The sequence below is a fragment of the Bactrocera dorsalis genome, chromosome 4 (genome assembly GCF_023373825.1).
Source record: "Bactrocera dorsalis isolate Fly_Bdor chromosome 4, ASM2337382v1, whole genome shotgun sequence".
Classification (NCBI taxonomy): domain Eukaryota; kingdom Metazoa; phylum Arthropoda; class Insecta; order Diptera; family Tephritidae; genus Bactrocera; species Bactrocera dorsalis.
Window position 1 is genome coordinate 49,936,148 of NC_064306.1, and position 15,738 is coordinate 49,951,885.

The 15,738-nt window shown below is 32.7% G+C and overlaps 1 protein-coding gene and 1 long non-coding RNA gene across 6 annotated transcripts in view; one reads left to right on the plus strand and one right to left on the minus strand.

The window, feature by feature from the left end:
* The window catches only part of LOC105222794 (uncharacterized protein DDB_G0284459), a 482,380-nt gene that overhangs the window by 377,528 nt on the left and 89,114 nt on the right, over positions 1-15,738 (plus strand). The window lies entirely within an intron of this gene.
* LOC125778043 (uncharacterized) lies at positions 12,796-15,340 on the minus strand. Its single transcript, XR_007422471.1, has 2 exons — positions 13,102-15,340; positions 12,796-13,029 (listed from the first exon to the last, which is right to left on the minus strand). It is a non-coding gene; the product is annotated as an uncharacterized LOC125778043 (long non-coding RNA).

The following is a 15,738-nucleotide window of genomic DNA, read 5'->3' on the forward strand; positions in this document are numbered from 1 at the left end:
AATATAATATTAGGCTTTAATTACGCGATGGCATGTTAGTAATCGTCACCAGTTACATCTTGTTTGTCAGCAATGCAAGTTCTGAAATATTATTGCTTAATCGAAAAATGTTTAATGAGTACCCATGCCTTACCCCAGGAAGGGTTGCATTTAAGTGCATTTTAATGCCTTCGCTGATGTGCACTTAAGCAGTTTGACGTTTATTGGCTATTAAAATGTCTACTTTAGACACTATTTATTTGCACAGTAAAATTCGTCAACAACAATAAAAAATTATATAATATTGCCTCATAACTATGGAACCTACACGCTGTCTTGAGCAATATCTATGCATGCTATAATCAATTCTAATAGTCAGTAGCGGCAAATATTTACATATTCAAATGCGCTTGTGCAAAACTAAATAAATAGTGTGTTGAAAAACATTTGAAAACAAATATGTACATATTGGCATGCCATTTAAACATAGAGACAAGTATTCAAGCATTTATTACGTTTAAATATAAAGACCAGCATACAAGCATTTATTAGCTTTTCGCTGCCAATCTCCGCGGAGGTCCATTTGAATGGCGTTTGGTTGCCGGCGACTGGCCAGCTGCGTGCAGTTTGTGTTACGTAAACAAACAAAGCGAAGCATTAAATCTTTAAAATATTCAAGTTGCAAAAAAAAAAAACAATAAATAAGCTTCCGAGCATCACATAACAGCATATCAATTGAATATCGCAAATCAAAACGCTTAACATTCAAGCAGAAACTCATAAATATTTCACGCATATTTCAATCGAAAAGCAATTTGTTATTTTTTATTATTTTTTTTCTATTTTTTTGCCGTTTTTTGGTTTTTTGTTTTGCTAGTTTTTGCAAATTTTTTTTATTATTTTTTATAACGTCTCTTGGCACTCGTTGGCCACAAAAAGAGTATCAAATAAGAAAAAGCGTTAACTTCGGCTGCATCGAATCTATAATACCCTTCACAATTACAAGAGAATTCTTGCTAGATTCGAATTTTTCAGTTTGTATGACAGCTATATGCTATAGTGAGCCGATTTGAACTATTTCTTCAGAGATTGCATCATTGCTTTAGGCATTTCTTCAACATATCTGGTGAAATAAAAAAGTTTTCCATACAAGCACTTTATTTAGATCGTTAAGTTCGCATGATAGCTATATGCTATGTTGCTTCGATATCGGTGGTTCAACAGATATACGACTACAACGACATCAATTGACAAAATACGAAAAGACTTTTTCGACTACCGAATATAAAACCCTGTTTAGGGAATAAATAAATAAAATCATACTCTCTATGGCTGAAAGCACACATACACAGCCAAATAATCGATCGATTTACAGTTTTTGAAAACAAAGCGAAAAAAATATGGAACGTTGCAACTGAAATCGAATCGCATAAAAATCAAGTGCTTCCGCACCACAATCAACCAGCCACCATAAACCGCCAACCACTTGGGTCGCTGTATTTACAGTTAGTGTTGTGTTATTGATAGGTGCATGAGAGACATACATATGTATATACAAATATATAATATGTAAGCTTATTGTAATATGACAACAATAACAATGCCACTGCGCACACCGACGCCAGCAGCGCTGCGTGGCAAATTGTTAACACGAGTGTATTTGTGTATGTGTGGGCAAGGTGGTAGCCACGACTTTGTTTGAGGAAGCGATCTGCGTGGACTGTTATGTACGAAGAAAAAAATATGAAAGAAAAATATATATTAAAACAAAAAATTATTAATAAAAGAAAAAAGTTATTTATGAGGGAAAAAAATTGTTTGTGTAGAAAGAAAAGTTATTTACGTAAAAAAAAGTTATTTATGTGCGTCTATTGCTCTGTCTTGTCAGACGCTTGCTATTGAGCAGTGTCAATAATTTTTCATGCTTAGTCACTAACGGTTGCCAGTCACACAGCGGGCGCTGCTGATATTAACTGTGTTTTTATGCTAATCCAATTGTGCGCTTCATAGGCGTACCTATACCTATGGCTGTATGGGTTAGAGGGAAGTACGTAACTGTGTTAGGAGACACGCTAGCAAGATATCAACTTACCGCTATTGCTTAGATAAATGCTTGTGTATTTACATACTGACATTTGTACTTAAATGTACTTGCGGCTTTTGATTAATACCTACATCTGTTCGGTTGCACTTCATTTGCATTGCATATGAAAATAAATACAATACTGTTGTTGTTGTTGCAAATAACGTATGATGTAATCAACAGTTAAGAGTCAGCAAACGTAAAGGTAAAATAAGCAAGAAAAATATTCTAACTTAAACTGCACTGTGATCAGCACTAAAATACCATTTTCTCTTAAATTCATTTTATTATTTCCTCATTGAGGATTTAATTGCTTAAGTGGGCTTAAGCTAAGTTCAATTTATTGATTTCTGTTCACATCTATGCATTTCATACATTTCTTTCATGTCGTAGTATGAAGTTTTCGAGTTTAGCATAATGTTTAGTACAATGACTATTATGATCAAATTTGACCCGGACCGACAAAAACAACTACGTTTTCAGGTATTCTGATACAAATCCTTATTATCGCCTTCCGAATTGGCTTCTGAACAAATAACAGCATGCCAACGCTTAATTTGAAATTCCTCACTGGTCTTTCAGAGGATCTTGTAGTTTGTTTTTTCGGAGCCCCATTCACTAAATTGTTTAACAGTTTCGACGTCATATTCATAAGCTCTCGTTTTGTCAGCAGTAATGTTGCGTTTGTAGCATCCTTAGCAACATTTTCAAGTATCTCTTTTGCGACCATTTCTCGATGGCGTTTTTGCAAAATATTCAGGTTTTTTGGTACGAGTCTCGCATTGAGAAGCTTTATAACCAAAACATTCGCCGAAATATGTTGAGTCGATCCATAAGAGATGTTGAGTTCCTTTGGTATCTCTCTGATGCTAACACGACGATTTTGAAGTACTTTTTCTTTAATTTATTCGACGGATTGCGATGGACGTATGAGGCAATTTTTTGATGACTCTACGACCTTCACTGAATGCTTTGTGGCAATCAACTACTCTTGAGAAGAGTTAAGATATTTTTAAAAACAACAAATTTACGATTATTTAAAGAGGTCATCAAAAGTTGAAACTTTATAAAAATATCAAATAAATTTTAGAATTTATACAATACTACCTAGTCCCAGAGCACTTTTTATAGCTTTCTGAGTAGAAAACTTGGCTTTAGAACTTAAAATGTACGACAATAAAATTATTTATGGATATGAAAAAAGATTATACAACACTACATATGTATGTATGTGTATAAGTATATAAATATATATACATTTGTAAAATTGTTCGTTCGTTACATTTATGGTGCTGAAGCTTAAAGGCATGCATGTTTGGCCCAGAAGTTAGGAAGCCATACGTGGAGGTATCGATGACAAGCTGAACTAAACTAGTTTGTCAGCATACAGACAAACAACTGTTTAAACATATAGACAAACATCTGTATAAACATATAAACATATAGACACACATTTGTATGCGCGTGTAATCTCAGGTATTATTAAATGCATGTAAATACTTACAAATACCGATAAATATGCCTTTATTTGTATGAAAAGTCGCATGAGATTGCTTTCCGCATTGACGTATCTGCCAATCGGCGTACTCGCGTACAAATACTTATTTTATAAAAGGTGCGCGAAGCTTAAATTTTTCTTCGTACAAAAGTGGTGGATACTTCAATTTTTATTTTTAATTTGATTAACACTCTTGATTATACAACAGTTTTCACATTCCATTAACGTCAAATAATTAACTTGAGATGAAGAAATTTTTATTTGCTCACACTCGAATATTTTTTGTATTTACAGTTTTTTTAATGAGCTGAAAAGCTGCTTATGTTGTAAGTAATAATGCGAGTACCTTGTAATATTGAGCAAATGAAAATTTATGAATTTGCTTTTACGAGTACACCTATTGGCTGTATTAATTGACTTGTTGCCGCAGATAATGAGTTCGTGGTTGTGCAGACACTAAGCTGCAATGCGTCGGTGGTTTATTGCTTATTTATTGCATAATAGTTAATTAATGTTAATACTGGGAAAATATGCTGCACGTGCATTTACGTGTGAGTTAAGAGGTTAGAGGTACGCGAAAAAAAAGATCAGAAAAAATAGAAAAAAAATAAAGATTATAACAAAAAAATAAAAATAACTAAACAAATAAATAAAAAAAAATATAACTAAAACAAAAGAATTATAAACATAACATAAATATGAAATTAGAAAAATTCAAAAAACATGATAAATTAAAAAAGAAATAATAATTTAAAAAACTAAAAATTAAAAAAAAATTAAATTAAAATAATAAATAAATATAAAACTAAAAAAAAGAAATGAACAAAAATAATAACTAAAACAAAAAAATTAAAAACATTATATAAATATAAACAGAAATAATTCAAAGAATATAATAAATTAAACATAATAATAATTAAAAAAAAAATAAAAATTAAAAAAATATAAAAAATAATTAATAAAAAATAAAATAAATAAAATTAGAAAATTAAAAAAATAATAAATTAAACCAAAAATTAAAAATAGTTTAAAAAATAAAAAAAAAAATATGAATAAAAAAAAAAATAAAAATAATAACTGGAACGTAAAAATTAAACAAAAATCTTTAAAAAGTAAAAACATTAAAGAATTATAAATGGGTAAAAAAAAATTAAAAATAAAAATAATTAAAAGTTGAAAAAATTCTCTAATAGTACAATTTCTCTTAACATTTAATTCGAATTTTTTTAAAATGTTTCCTACATTTCTTTCAAAATTTTCCACAATCATTACAATTACCATAAAATCGTTCCACTGTTTTGCTGCCTATCGCGTTGTCAGCGTACCAGAAATGGTTTTCTCAGCAGACAAGAAACAAGAAATCCGCATCAAAAAGATATCGCGGAAGAAAAATTTATGCATCACTTCACTTGACATGTGTTGCTGAAATGGATACCTAGTGCTTATAAATAAGGCAATTGATATGCTAACCAAGGCCTTATGTTATGGCTCAGTTGATGCCAATCGATGCAATGCAATGAATTCAATTATGAGCGTATGCAAAGTGTAAACCGCTGAATTTGTAATCCATTTCTAGGATTTGTTGCTTGAAAGTGTCGATTTGTTGGTTTTAAGATATTTACAAATGTGATTTTGACATAAATTATAGATACGCAAATAGATTTGAAATATTTTTATGAGCACGTATACGCCATGGCCAACCAAAAGCTAAAATTTGTTTGTCAGATCAGCCAAAAATGCACCAAATTTTTCAACTACATGCGAAAAAATGATGCATACCGGGGTTGTATTCCTATAAACACCAACAAATCAATTTTACATCGGTTATAAAACGCTGTTTTTGCAATAAATAGGAAATTTATGAGTAGTGTTAAATACCTAACAACAAAATGACAAATAAACATCTGATCAAAATTGACTCGGACTGACAAAAAATACAATTGCCAACTCCAAACGTGGTTTCTAAGCCAATACAGACATGCCAACGCTTGATCATTTTTTCCGTATATTAGCGTAATAAGTCTTGGCAGAGATGGTCTTCAATTTCTTCAGCGAATTTTGGTATTTTCGAAAGCCATTGGCAAGTATCCTTTTCCGTCCTCTACTCAAGGTCGTTTTTGCAAAATATTCAGTTATTTTGGTACGAGTTGATACTCTTCGTACGCGAAGTATAAACTAAAATGGTTGAGTCTATCCATATGAGATGTTTAGATCCTCTGCTATCTCTCTAAAACCAACACAACAATTTTCAAGTACTGTTTCTTTAATTTTTTCGATATGTCATCGTCATTAAAAAAGGGGGATGGGATGGACGACTCGTTTGAGGAAAGTTTTCGATAATTTCACGCCCTTCACTGGGTGATTTCAAATTGTTGTGTTTGTGATAAAGTAGACTTTCCAAAGCACTTCTGCATCATTTTCAAAGATTCCGTAGCCGCGATTCCATTGAAAGCATGAAATTTTAGGTAAACTCTTTATAAAACTTTTTTCGTAGTAAAAATTGTCAGACAAAATTTTTGCCTCGTAAAAGAATCGCAATCAAACACATTCTAGCTTACATATGGAGTTCACAAATTAAAAAAAAATATTTTATTCATCTAGAAAAAAAAAAACAATTTTATCGATTTGGTCCGGGTCAAATTTGATCAGATGGTGTAAACTTCCTGTTGTATTCATCTATAATAAAATTGATCAAAATTAAGTCAACTGTGCATAAAAGTAACTCAATTTCGCTGTCAAATTTATAGAAATAAAACACGCATATGTAAAAAAACACGCATCGAGCTCTTTTTTAAAATACTGCCTAAATTATTAAATATAAATAAATAAAATTTATAAAATCCTCAAATATGGCTTCAACATCTTACACACGTAACCTTTATCGTGCCAGGTATAAGTTTAGTATCGTTCAGCTACAACAACACCCATACAAGTGTCTACCCAATCCTACTAATTCGTTTCGGACACATAACTTAACAACGCTTACATACATACACATAAACAAACCGCTAATTATTATGTTAGTATGACAAATCACTACTTTCCACCATACTTACATGTGTAGCCACTTAAAAAATCGAATCAAAGTAAAAAATAAGTAAATTCGACGCGCCGGCGCACACAAAAACACAGCAGTTAATCATCATATTTTAGTTTGGGCCACACCTCGGACATTCCGAACAGCTTCCTACAACGCGTTCGAACCATTGCATTACAAGTCTTTCACCTGCTACTCACTTCGCGCCAATATTTGAGGGGCATATAGGCGCTTGGCCGCTAACTGAGAGCCGGAATTATTTGTGTTGGCGATAAAAGTTTTCAAATGATTACATATGACCTGCTTATTACCTATTTACAAACATATAAATATGTGAGAAAGTATGTATAGACAAACATATGACATGTATGCTTGTATATGTATGTATGTTTATATATTCATTTTGATTTTATTGTTTTGCCTCCATCAATTTGATTGACGGAAATGAAAATCGCAATGGTAACATTTGAATTTGGTTGCAGTTTCGCATGTTGGCGCGCAATTAAATGTTATTACAGGTGAAATTGGAAGAAAAATGCTTTTTCATTATTTTTGCCAAAGCGCAAACTAATTTCATTATATAATAAAAAATCGCATGCTAGAAAAAAATCCTAAAAATATCGGCGAAAATCAGGCAACGCGCGGCTTTCTTTGGGATCGGCAACAAACAACATTTGATTGCACGAATTATGATATCGCAAATATTTGTACGTGTGTGCATACGTATGTACATTTGTAATTTTTTGTTGCTGAAAAATATTTGCAAAACAGCTGAGGTGTCTGCCAGTGAACCTGCCGACATTTGCATAGACAAGTAAAAGCAGGAACATATGGCATATACATGCATACTTATATACATATATATATATTTGTATGTTTGTAAAACCTTTTTGTTAAAGAAATATTTTAAGTTCGCATAGCATCTCTTGGCTTTGTTGCTGCGCCGCTGTTGCGACTTGAAGGTGCGTCACGCTATTTCATGCTGCCACAACAAGCCACACCGCGCCACGCCACACACATGACAGTCACCAGCGCACTCGACACGCTTTTGACAGTGAAAGCTTCGATTTAATTAGCGTATGCATGCCAACTAAATAAATGCCTAAAAAATATTATTATAATGAGAAGCGAAATTGATGAAAGAAAGAAATGCTCATGCGATATGCCGCACAGCGGTACAGCAATTTATGTTAGGAAACTCCGTTGGCAAGCGTGTTGATTTCAATTTAAATAACTAATATAAGTATGTATGTATGTATACAAGCTATTATTTATAGAGGGTTTTTAATTGTTTAGCGCATTTTGACTTCTTAAAATAGTTCAAGTATACGAAAAGGGTATGTTAAGTTTGCTAAATATTTGTCGAAACCGTGGATATCGGACCACTATAACAGGGTTTGTATGAAAAACTTTTTTATTTCATAAGTTATCTTCAAGAAATCTGGCATGAACTATTATCTACGGCAACGTTACAATTTCAGCAGAAATTGTAAAGATCGGATCACTATAGCATATAGCTGCCATACAAAATGAACGCTCAAAATTAGTTCTTGTATGGAAAACTTTTTTATTTCACAAGATATCCTCACGAAATCTAGTATGTATTATTTTCTAAGACAACATTTCAATTTCCCAAAACATTGTTCAGATCAGACTGCAATAACATATAGCTACCATACATTCACAAGATATCATCACAAAATCTAGTATGTATTATTTTCTAAGACAACATTTCAATTTCCCAAAACATTGTTCAGATCAGATCACTATAGCATATAGCTACCATACAAACTGAACGATCAAAATCCAGGTCTTGTATGGAAAACTTCTTTATTTGAAGAGATATCTTCGAGATATCTAACATGGATTATTATCTAAGAGAACGTTGTAATTTCGGAAGAAATTGTTGAAATCGGACTGCTATAGCATATAGCTACCATACAAACTGATCGACAAAATCCATGTCTTGTATGGAAAAGTTTTTTATTTGACGAGATATCTTTACAAAATTTTTCATGGATTATTGTACAAGTACATCGGTGCAAGCTCCGAAGAAATTGTTCAGATCGGATCACTATAGCATATATGTAGCTACTATACAAACTGACCCAACAAAATCAATATAAAGATCTTTTTGTACCCTTTTATGCAATAAGAAATACACCTGTCAATGGTAAATTATGTATCTGCGCTTTTATGCTGTAAATTAAGCATATATACTATATATTACTAACGGTATTTTATTACTGAATTCTACACCACAACTCCACACCATGCATGAGCGCACACATATACAAGTGTGCATATGTGGGTGCAAAATAATAAAACAAGAAAACCACACACAACCACATATAAACCTTGAATTAACTGTTGTTCTCAATTTTATTTGCGGCTTTCATTATTTGCCTTTTTGATGAATAACAGTTTCACTTTTTAAATGCCAAAAATAGAAGTAATACATGTATTCAGCACCACAAACCACATACATATGTACATACAAACACATTTTTCCATGCAAAAACATACACCTACATTATTCTTTATTTACCAATATGAAGCGAAAATATGTGCGCAGGGCATATACATACATACATATATAGACAGATATCTTTGCATTTATATACGTATGCTTACTGAGTCATGTTGCGGTTGCACTTGTTGTATGCATATACAAACGTACATATATTTGTAGTTGTATGCTCAAGAAAAATCGAAACCACAACCGCAGAGTGTGAGAAAGATATGTGCTGCACTCTACTCTGCTCTAATATGTATCTATCATATGTATATATACACACATATGTATATGCTCGTATGTATATCTATGTATATGTACGTATGTTTCAGAGTCGCCACCGCAATCAGTTAACCTCAATACCGTTCAACACCGCCGGTCATATGAGTGAATTGCATAGAAAAGGCGTTATGGTGTTGCTGACGCTGGCGGCTGTCAGCGGTCAGCTCAAATAGCTAAATTGGCATGCAAGCAAAAAATTCCAAAAAAATAAAAAAAATCAACAACAACATGCATACTTTTTCTATATAGATTTTTTACGCTTTTTACGCTTTTTATTGCTTTTCATTACATATTTTTTTTGTCTATGTTGGCACTACTTTCAACTTCTGCGGCAGCTTGATTTCTTTTCCATGCACTTTTGACGACTTACTTACCTCACACGGTAGTCTTCTTTTGTTTTGTTTTTTTGGACAGCACTTGTGTGCTTGGAATACGGAATTCTATCGCGCCACAGCACCCACACACTGGCACACATTCAAGATGGATTTCTGCATTGCAAATTTTATTATTCCATTTCCAAGCGATGCTTCTTCTTCCTCAGCTTTTGTTGCTATATGAAAGTTGCAATGGTTTAGATATCACTGCCACCTAACTTTCTTGCTGCCATTTTCTATTACTTGCATGCGATTTTTTTTTTCTAATTTTTTAATGCACGATTTTATCTACTTAGCTGCTTCTTTTCACGCTTCTATTGTCTTGCAGCTCACATAGTTTGGTATGCATCTCTCATTTTTCTTTGTTTTCAATTTCTATTGGCGGCCTTTTTTTGTGTCTTTTCTTAATGTTTTTTGTTGGCATTGTTTCACCACTTGTATTCGGCTATTGGTTTCGTGTGCACAGCAGTGTTTTTACCTCAGGGAGTTTCGAATACAAAAGCTACAAAATGCTTAAAAACGTATACTTATTGTATGTATGTATGTTTATCGTAGAAGTTGCAGCTCTTCTCTTTTCGTTGTTGGATTTCTAGTCACTTTCCATTTTAAAATTTTCGTGGTCGGAAAGGTGAAAAGTTTTCTTATTGATTCTTGGGTTTTCTGGCGGAAATTACGGGTTGAGAGTGTGTGTAATCAGTTGACCATATATTCCATTTTCAACGTAACTGTGACTTAAACTTAAACTTAGACTTAAATGTAAAATTAAGCGGAAACTTAAACTTAAACTTAGACTTAGTCTTAGACTTAGACTTAGACTTAGACTTAGACTTAGACTTAGACTTAGATTTAGACTTAGACTTAGACTTAGACTTAGACTTAGACTTAGACTTAGACTTAGACTTAGACTTAGACTTAGACTTAGACTTAGACTTAGACTTAGACTTAGACTTAGACTTAGACTTAGACTTAGACTTAGACTTAGACTTAGACTTAGACTTAGACTTAGACTTAGACTTAGACTTAGACTTAGACTTAGACTTAGACTTAGACTTAGACTTAGACTTAGACTTAGACTTAGACTTAGACTTAGACTTAGACTTAGACTTAGACTTAGACTTAGACTTGGACTTAGACTTAGACTTTGACTTCCCAGCGGCGCGAAAAATTAGAATAAGAATTCTTACACTAAAAACTTTTATAAACATAAAATTGATCCATTGAGTGTTTTCACAAAAATATTTATCATATTTTAGAAATTCAGAAGTGGATGTATAACCCCTTAAATCGAACAATGATGAAGATATGACTTTTTATGACTTCAAATGAGTATTTAATGCAAAATTCATCGATTTTTCTTGCAATTAAAACTGAAAATTTCACGCTTTAAATAAAATACCAAATTAAAATGCACCATCATTATTCATAATTTTAATGTACACCAATACAACTACAAAGCAATCTTAATAAATTTGAACCCAAATGCGATTGATGCAAATGAAAGTATGAGGAAATCATTAAGAGTTGATAAGAATGCTAATATACACACATGCATACAGACATACATACATTCCACATTGTCTTATTTGCCAAATGCATATTCATACATTCACACATACATACACATAGCATTAGAAAAGTGCATTTTATTGGCAACAGAAACTCATTTGCTTCTTCCGAGGAAGTAATTATAGCAGTTGGTAATTAAAAACAGTAAATGCATTGCAAAAAAAAAAACAACAATAACAACAAAAACGTAAGCAACATCCATATATCGAACATAATATGCCTGCAATGTGAGATGATATGTGAGAGCAACAGCAGCAGCCGAGCAGCAACAATTCTTGTATTGAGATGTGAGAAAGAAAAACGTGTAAGCAGAAGAAACGAATGAAGAAGAAGCATCAGTGGCAAATACATTTGTACATTCCAGCACCTGAGTTGAGCGTGTTTGGCGCGTAGAAGTGAAAAGTTGGTGCGCACTTGTTGTTCAGCTGTTGACAATCGAGTGTGCAGCGGCAACAGCAACAGCAACAAAAAAGTAGCAATAATATCAACAAAAGCAACATATAAACAACAAAAGCAACACCAACAATATATACAACAGCAACAACAACAACAATAATATCATTACCAACAGCAACACCAACAATAATATTAACAACATCAGCAAATATTCCAGCCACAATGTTGCTGCCAACTTTTGTCAACAACAAGTGCATGAGTGTTGCAAAGTGAAAGTTTGGCATTTGAATTTCTGAGTAGTAAGCTTCAAGTTAATCAATGAATGGCAGTGGGAATGGGAATCCACACACATACATACATATATCATGCGCATACACACATACATATGTACATAAAGACTTGTAGGTATACCCTGCTGATGTTGAAAGGGTGAAATGTTTTTTTTTTTTTAATTTCACACCTTACGATAGTTTGGTGTGTTGTGTATATATTTTTTCCAATTTTGGTTTTTGGAATTTATGTATATTATTTACCCCTATCATCGTTATGTTCGTGCAAGTTATTGATTTTTATTAAGACGAAACTTTTTTAAAACGCTCTCATACAGATAGAAACACATAGAGCCTCATAAAGCCTTTAAGTCTTATACATAGATTCATAACGGTGGCGAATTAAAAACAAAAAATTCTAATAAATTTAGGATTCAAACTTCTTTTTGAAGCAAATGGCAACTCTGATCGATTTGTTTTTATTTAAATTTATTCTAAAATTTCTCAAGTAAATACTTGCTGTTTTTTTATTTGTGCTTCCCAAGCTATGAAAGCACACCTAATATATTTTTTCTTAATCACACTCTTCGAAGCAAATTTCTCAGTGATTTTTGGTTTCTACATACTCGTTCTATATTTTCTCCCAGCTTATCCTTTTTTTTTTTTTTTTTTTTCATTTCTACATTTATGCTATTTGTCAAATCATTTCATATATTTATGTCGGCACTCACTTAACATTTTGGCCAAAACAGCCTTTTATATAAATAAGTACACGAAAAGAACTTGCTTGTTTCTCTACAAGATTCAGATATTTTTATTAGTTTTATATTTTATTACGTCTGTGGGAACCAGATTTTGACGGGCCGGATTATCCAATCCTTCCAACTTCCTTCTGTCGTAGTTATTATTTCGACGTTTAGTTTCTTGTCGATCCTATTTCCACGATGATCTATTGATACCTTTATTATCGGCTTTCCTTTTAATATAATTTTCTTTTGGCTATCAGAAACTTCAACCGAATCCTCGTCACCTATTCATGTTATTGGTTTTGTTAGAAAAATATTACAAACGCGTTCTTTTGACTTTTGTAAAAAGCACTTACTTTCTTCATACGAGTGTTGGCCTTTAATTAGAAATATTTGCATTAAACAAAATATTAATAAAATCGTTAGTTTCATTTTGAATATATTTTTTTGTGAAAATTTTCTAATCCAGTTTTAAGCAAACGCAAACAATTGAGGCACTTCTGCAAGCTCTGGCGGTCGTTGTCGAAATAAATATTTTAAAAGCTTTGCGTTTTTATTCATATCGTTGCCCTACAGCAAACGCTCGGAGTATTCTCCATACATTGCATTACCATATGTATGTATATCGATATATGTACATATATGAGTAAGTCTGCTTTTTTTTTTTGTAAAATTCTTTATTTTTTTTTAATAATTTTGCGGCGAAAAGCCGCCCGTTTATGTTGTGCACACTAAAGAGTGTATAAAATATTTCAATATTTTAAGAACGAAATATTTAAAAATATATTTTCGTAAAAGTCATATTTTTTATAAAATAATCGACAGCGATTCCAATAGGAATGTAGGGTGAGCTGTAAGGTATTAATTTTTTTAAATGTTTATATGTAATTCTTATCTCTACTTCGTAATAATGTGCTGCTTATTCATAATACTAATATGTATGTATGTACAGCTGCGGTCAAAATAATAGTAGTGCCCACACATTAAAAAAGAAATGAAGAATAAGTAGAATGTTTTCATTTAAATACTTTCGTTGTTTTTATTTTAAGGAACAACCACTCTTAACAATAAAATCATAAAACAAAACTTAGAAAAAAATTCATTACAACGTTTTAAAAAAATTATTTCTTACGACCTTATGCACATGGACGGTCAAAAAAATAGTAGTGTGATTTTATTTAACAAAAATATATTTCAATTAGTTTTTCTTTTCATCTGATTTAAATTGAAGATAATAAGAAAATTAATTATAAAATAATTACTATTTAGTTGCGTATCTTTTGTTCGATATTACAGCTCCACATCGGCGATGCATTGAAGTAACGAGATGTTCACATTGTTCCTTCGGTATCAATTTCCATGCCCGCTCTACTGTTTCCCAAAGCTGATTATTATTTGTTGGATTAGCAACAGAAACTGCCTTTTTCACATCGCACCACAAATTCTCTATTGGATTGAGGTCTGGAGGCTGTGCAGGCCATTCCATGACCTCAACCCTGTTCCTCTGAAACCACTGCTGCGCCAACTTGCTTGTGTGCTTTGGGTCATTGTCCTGCTGGAAGACCCAAAGTAGTGGCATTTCTCCGCTGGCAAAAGGGAGCATGATTTCCTCCATAATCCGAACATACACAGTACGATCCATCCTTTTCTTTTATCCAGTATATCGGTCCAACACCGTAAAATGAAAAACATGCCCAAATCATAATACTTGACCCTCCCTGTTTAATAGTTTTAGTTGTGTATTTCGGGTTGTATTCGGAACTAGCAGGTCGTCTGACATATTGGCGAGATCCTCTTGCACCATGCAGCACGATTTTGAATTCATCTGTCCACAAAATATTTCTCCATTTCTTAAGGGGCCATTCCAAGTGATCGTTCGCAAATTAAGCCTTTGCGCTACATGCTTCTTAGTCAGTAATGGCACTTTTCTTGGGCTATGAGCTGCTAAGTCCTGTTCCCGCAAACGTCTACGGATAGTTTCCACGCTTGCTTCTAGCTGCAAGTCACTCTTGATATCAGTTGCAGGTGCGAAAGGGTTACTTTTCGAGTATCTAACCACACGATTGACTAATTTAGCGGTCATTGCGGATGGCCGTCCACGTATTTCATGTTGGGATTTATATTTTAACGCGTTTGAAATCATTGTCGGTGAACAGCCGATAATTTCTTCAACTTCTTTGTACGTTTTCCCGTTTGAAATTAGTTTTTTGATAAGGTTGCGCTGTTCAGCGGTGCAGTGCTTTCCTTGTCCCATAGCTGAACGATCTTTATCAGATTATCACAAAAATTTATGAAAATACATCAAAAAATGCATTTCTTACCTTTTTGTAAATCTTGGACACAAATAAATATTTTTTATGAATTTTTCGGAAGCTCACTCCTTGCACTACTATTATTTTGACCGACTCAATAGCCAACACATTTGAAAGTAAATGAAATAACGACTCCACGTGCTAACGTATACAGTTATAACGGCACTTTTTTTATTGAACTCTGTCTATAAAACATTATATTAAGGAGAATAAAGGGCAAAGAAGAAAACGCGAAAAAATAGAAACATTTAATTATGTGCAATAGTAGCACTACTATTATTTTTACCGCAACTGTATATCTCATGTATGTGTGTGTATACATTTGTGATGTCGTTAAAAAGAATCGAGTTTTTACTCATGATCAAGCTGTTTCTGCTGTACTTGACCGCAACGCATTTGTAGAATAAATTTTATGTATAGACATTTATCCCCACCACTCAAAGAGGTTATATAAAGTCTTTCTCTTAATAACGGGTGATTTTTTTGAGGTTAAGATTTTCATGCATTAGTATTTGACAGATCACGTGGGATTTCAGACATGGTGTCAAAGAGAAAGATGCTCAGTATGCTTTGACATTTCATCATGAATAGACTTACTAACGAGCAACGCTTGCAAATCATTGAATTTTATTACCAAAATCAGTGTTCGGTTCGAAATGTGAAAATCCGCTTTTTTATCGA